Raw genomic sequence first — 6,000 nt, 5'->3', positions numbered from 1 at the left:
AGTTTCCCCACTACCGACGTTAGACTAACTGGTCTGTAATTCCCCGTTTTCTCTCTCCCTTTTTAAAAAGTGGTGTTACATTAGCTACCCTCCAATCCTCAGGAACTACTCCAGAATCTAAAGAGTTTTGAAAAATTATCACTAATGCATCCACTATTTCTGGGGCTACTTCCTTAAGTACTCTGGGATGCAGCCTATCTGGCCCTGGGGATTTATCGGCCTTTAATCCATTCAATTTACCTAACACCACTTACCGGCTAACCTGGATTTCACTCAGTTCCTCCTTCTCATTTGACCCCCGGTCCCCTGCTATTTCCGGCAGATTATTTATGTCTTCCTTAGTGAAGACAGAACCAAAGTAGTTATTCAATTGGTCTGCCATGTCCTTGTTCCCCATGATCAATTCATCCGTTTCTGACTGCAAGGGACCTACATTTGTTTTAACTGATCTTTTTCTCTTCACATATCTATAACCATATAATATAACCATATAACAATTACAGCACGGAAACATACCATCTCGACCCTTCTAGTCCGTGCCGAACACATAATCTCCCCTAGTCCCATATACCTGCGCTCAGACCATAACCCTCCATTCCTTTCCCATCCATATAACTATCCAATTTTCCATATAACTATCCAATCTATAAAAGCTTTTGCAGTCAGTTTTTATGTTCCCTGCCAGTTTTCTTTCATAATCTATTTTCCCTTTCCTAATTAAGCCCTTTGTCCTCCTCTGCTTGTCTCTGAATTTCTCCCAGTCCTCTGGTAGGCTGCTTTTTCTGGCTAATTTGTACGCTTCATCTTTTGTTTTGATACTATCCCTGATTTCCCTTGTTATCCACGGATGCACTACCTTCCCTGATTTATTTTTTTGCCAAACTGGGATGAACAATTGTTGTAGTTCATCCATGCAGTCTTTAAATGCCTTCCATTGCATATCCACCGTCAACCCATTAAGAATCAATCGCCAGTCTATCTTGGCCAATTCACATCTCATACCCTCAAAGTTACCTTTCTTTAAGTTCAGGACCCTTGTTTCTGAATTAACGATGTCACTCTCCATCCTAATGAAGAACTCAACCATATTATGGTCACTCTTGCCCAAGGGGCCACGCACAACAAGACTGCTAACTAACCCTTCCTCATTACTCAATACCCAGTCTAGAATAGCCTGCTCTCTCGTTGGTTCCTCTACATGTTGGTTTAGAAAACTATCCCGCATACATTCCAAGAAATCCTCTTCCTCAGCACCTTTGCCAATTTGATTCACCCAATCAATATGTAGATTGAAGTCACCCATTATAACTGTTTTACCTATGTTGCACGCATTTCTAATTTCCTGTTTGATGCCATCCCCAACTCCACTACTACTGTTAGGTGGCCTGTACACAACTCCCACTAGCGTTTTCTGCCCCTTAGTGTTTCACAGCTCTACCCATATCGATTCCACATCCTCAAAGCTAATGTCCTTCCTTTCTATTGCGTTAATCTGCTCTCTAACCAGCAACGCTACCCCACCTCCTTTCCCTTTCTGTCTATCCCTCCTGAATATTGAATATCCCTGGATGTTCAGCTCCCAGCCTTGGTCACCCTGGAGCCATGTCTCCGTGATCCCAACTATATCATAGTCATTAATAGCTATCTGCACATTCAACTCATCCACCTTATTACGAATGCTCCTTGCATTGAGACACAAAGCCTTCAGGCTTGTTTTTACAACACTCTTACCCCTTATACTATTATGCTGAAAAGTGGACCTTTTTGATTTTTGACCTGGATTTGTCGGCCTGCCACTTTTACTTTTCACCTTGCTACCTATTGCTTCTACCCGCATTTTACACCCCTCTGTCTCTACGCTCACACATTTAAGAAACCCTTTCCCTTTAACTCCATCCTCCACTATCCCATTCGACACCCCACCCCCCTTATTCAGTTTAAAACCACCCGTGTAGCAGTGGCAAACCTGCCTGCCAGAATGCTGGTCCCACACCTGTTAAGATGCAATCCGTCCCTTTTGTACAGTTCCCCCTTACCCCAAAACAGATCCCAGTGATCTAAGAATCTAAATCCCTGCCCCGTGCACCAGTTCCTCAGCCACACGTTCAGGTCCCGTATCTCCCTGTTCCTGCTCTCGCCAGCACGAGGAACTGGAAGCAAACCGGAGATAACAATCCTGGAGGTCCTGATCTTGAATCAGAAGCCTTTGGCTTAAGTCTTATTACAGAGGCTTGAGTACAAGATGCGAGACATACTCTGATGTTGCAATGAGAGAGTGATGCATTGTTGGAGATATGGTCTTTCATATGAGATGTAAAACAGAGGACCCTTTTTCCCTGCATTGGTATTGGTTTATTAATGTCATGTAAAGCAAGATAGTTTAGTTTAGTTTAGATAATTGTCCCATGTACCAATGTGCAGTGAAAAGCTTTTGTTGTGTGCTAACCAGTCAGTGGAAAGATAATATATGATTACAATCAAGTTACCCACAGTGTACAGATTCATGATAAAGGGAATAGCAGGTACCGTGCAAAGCAATGCTAGCATGCTACCCAGTCAAGTCATACTGTACATGAGTACAATTAAGCCATACACAAGTATAATGGGTAGTGCAAAGAGAAAATAGCAGGGTGCAGAATATAGTGTTGCATTGTTATAATATTACAGCTGCAGAGAAAGTGCAGAGAAAAAAAGCGCAGGAGGTAGGTTGGGAGATGCATAAAATATTCCACAGCACAATACTGGAAAAGTGCCGAGGAGTTCACTTGACCATCCGTGGCTAAAATTCTCCCCTCTCTTAACAATGTGAAACAGCTTCTGTGGCCGTGTTCACTTTGCTGTCAATGTGGGCATTAACAGTGACTTTACATCAGAGATGCTCCACTGGCCTTGGGGATGATAAGTGCTTTAGAAATGAAGGTTTTTCTTGTGTTGAAAGGAAAAACTAGCCAATAGAAGATTAGGTGGCACAGTGGCGCAGCTAGTAGAGCTGCTGATTCACAGCAACAAAGATCCAAGTTCGATCCTGACCTTGGGTGCTGACCGTGCGGAGTTTGCACGTTCTTTCTGTGACTGCTTGGGTTACCGCCTACATCCCAAAAAATGTGCGGGGTTGTAGGTTAATTGTCCTCTATAAAATTGCCCTTAAAGTACAGGGAGTGCATGCAAAAATGGGACAACGTAGAACTAGTGTGAGCGGGTTATCGATGGCTGGTGTGGACTCGGTGAGCCGAAGGGCCTGTTTTCACGCTGTATCTCAAAAACTAAAACAACTGTCTAGAAATTCATCCCCAGCCATTCTAAAAGGATTATTTTCTAAAGGGAATAACGTGAATAGATTTAAAAGTGATTGTAATGCGTGATTGCAGATCCACTTCTGTGACCGGCTCGCAAAGAGTCGCCTAGGTTGGACGCCATCTTGGATCAGAGTACATCCAACTTTTCCTGAATCTCTTTTCAGATTTATATTATCTCTGGTGTTTTTCCTTTGGACTAAAATTGAAAAATATTCTTAAAAAAAAATAATTCCATGAAAAATTAAAGCATCAAAATTATGATGAAAAATCTCACATCTTGAAGTGAACAGCCGAGATAATCTAGGAATGACCTCGCATTTCTCAGGCTGGTCAGGGCATTCTGACGATGTGCCGACAACTCAGCAAACTGGGAAGTTCTTCTGTTGCTGGATGAGGCAGGGACATCAGGCAAGACATCAAGAGAAGGCTCTCTTCAAATTGTGCGTGGCCTGGAGCTTGATGTTAGCATCAATGTTCCATACGCTCCCAATCAGCACTCCAAATAAGAAGATATCCTTCTTCCCTGTACAACTCCTCCCCTTTCTGTCGTGGGGTAGGCTAATCCCCCCCCCCCCCCCCCCCAATCTTTGCAAATCCCCAATCCTATCCGCTCGTCACTTTAATTTCATGTTTCATGTATTTTGTGTTTTTGTGACTGTTGGCAGATCAATTTTCCCTCCTGGGATAAATAAATTTATATCGTATCAGATCGTATCGTATCTTATCGTAAATGAGTCCTGACCGTCGGGCCGAGATGGACGGTCCGCATTGCCAAGAACAAAGAGTGACCCGGCGTGGTTGGGGGTCGTCAAGAACAAAGAGGGACCTGGTGTAGAGGGGCCGCCGAGAACTAAGAGGGGCCAACATGACTCTGATGTCTGATGCGTACTTAGCTCGTACGTAACTTCGTCAGCGCCAGAAACGTGGCGACTCTTTTGTGTACTGTATGCAAAAAAAAACAAGGAATCTCACTGTACCTAGGTACAGGTGTCAATAATGTACCTTTGACTCATTGAACATGAATGTCCGGATGGGTGATTTCAGAGGGCTGTTGGTGTCATTGTAAGGGGTTGGAGCCACATTGAGGGATCCAAGGACTGGCAGTTGTCTATCCCTGATGGAAATCCATGATTTTCTTACAATAATCTGCTAATTTCAGGTCATCATCCCTGGTCATTTTACTCCAGATTTTTTTAATTATCTAAGTTTAAATTCCTCCATTGCACTGGTGGGATTTGAACGTTTTTTTGGATTTGGTCTTTGGATTACTAGCCTGGCTAATAATTTCCATGCTAATTTAGCCCCTCAGTGTTCTGGAAAAGGGATCTCAGTTAAAAAAAATCTCATTCCACCGATGACTACAAGAATAACGGAGCACTTGCTCAAAAATGGATGGAATGGCGGCACATGTGTCCTCAAACTGTTGGGTCTACACAATGTTGATGTAGAGGAACAAGCACTACCAGTTACAACACTTCCTTCATCTGTTGTCCTTGGCAGAACCTCTGCTGCGAATTTCCTTGTGGCTTCTCGCAAAGAAGACCTGGCTGTGGTCTGTTGAGCAGATGGGATTATGATGTTGCTTCTCTTTCTCTTGATGTGATGATCATGGCCTCACTTCTTGGCAAAAGGTGACTCCATTGTTTTCAAAGCAACCTGACTCCCAGCTGTTGAATGGTACCTGGCAGGGTGTGAGTCAGCAGATGTCAGATGAGGTCAAGTGTGTCGGAAGGAACTGCACATGCTGGTTTAAACCAAAGGTGGATGCACAACACTGGAGTAACTCAGAGGGTCCGGCAGCATCCCTGGGGAAAAGGAATAGGTGACGTTTCGAGTCGCTCAAATATGTCCGTGTGAATCAAGCTTGGTTGCCACAGTGAAATACTTTGTTTTGCGTGTTATCCTGCCAAATCGAGTTTTACACTTTATATTGGCCATCTCCCCTCTACTCTTTGCCCAGGCGAAGAGTCTCGACCCGAAACATCACCTATTCTCTACTCTAGGCATGCTGAGTTACTCCAGCTTTTTGTGTCTACCTTCAGATGAGATCAATACTGATTTCAACTGTTCTTTAAGCCATGAGCTTCTGAGAACCTCGTCTATGACTTTGCTGCCTCCAGACTTGATTGTTCCAATACTTTGTGTAGGAAGGAACTGCAGATGCTGGTTTAAATCGAAGATAGACATAAAATGCTAGAGTAACTCAGTGGGACAGGCAGCATCTCTGGAGAGAAGGAATGGGTGGCGTTTCGGGTCGAGACACTTCTTCAGACTGAGAGTCAGGGGAAAGAGGACACTAGAAATATGGAAGAGTAAGGTGTGAAAGCAACAGATCAAAGAATGGACAATGGTCAAAGTAATGTAGAATGGTTCATCATTAGCTGAGGGGAAGGTGACAATCACGCTTGCAATCAGTAGAATTAATCAGGAGGACAGTGAAACTGACATTCGCGAGTTTGATTCCATATTTTGTCCCAAGCCGGAGATACTCTCTTGAGTAGTCACTTACCGTACTTGATTGGTGTACAAAATCATGAGAGGAATAGATCGAGTAGAGTCTCTTGCCCAGTGTTGGGGAATCGAGAACTAAAGATTTAATAGGAACATGAAGGGCAACTTCATCACACAAGGGGTGGTGGGTGTATGGAACAAGCTGCCGGAGGACATAGTTGAGGCAGGTACTATCACAACGCTTAATAAACAT

The sequence above is a fragment of the Amblyraja radiata genome, chromosome 34 (genome assembly GCF_010909765.2).
Source record: "Amblyraja radiata isolate CabotCenter1 chromosome 34, sAmbRad1.1.pri, whole genome shotgun sequence".
NCBI lineage: Eukaryota > Metazoa > Chordata > Chondrichthyes > Rajiformes > Rajidae > Amblyraja > Amblyraja radiata.
Note: the sequence above shows the minus strand (reverse complement) of the source record.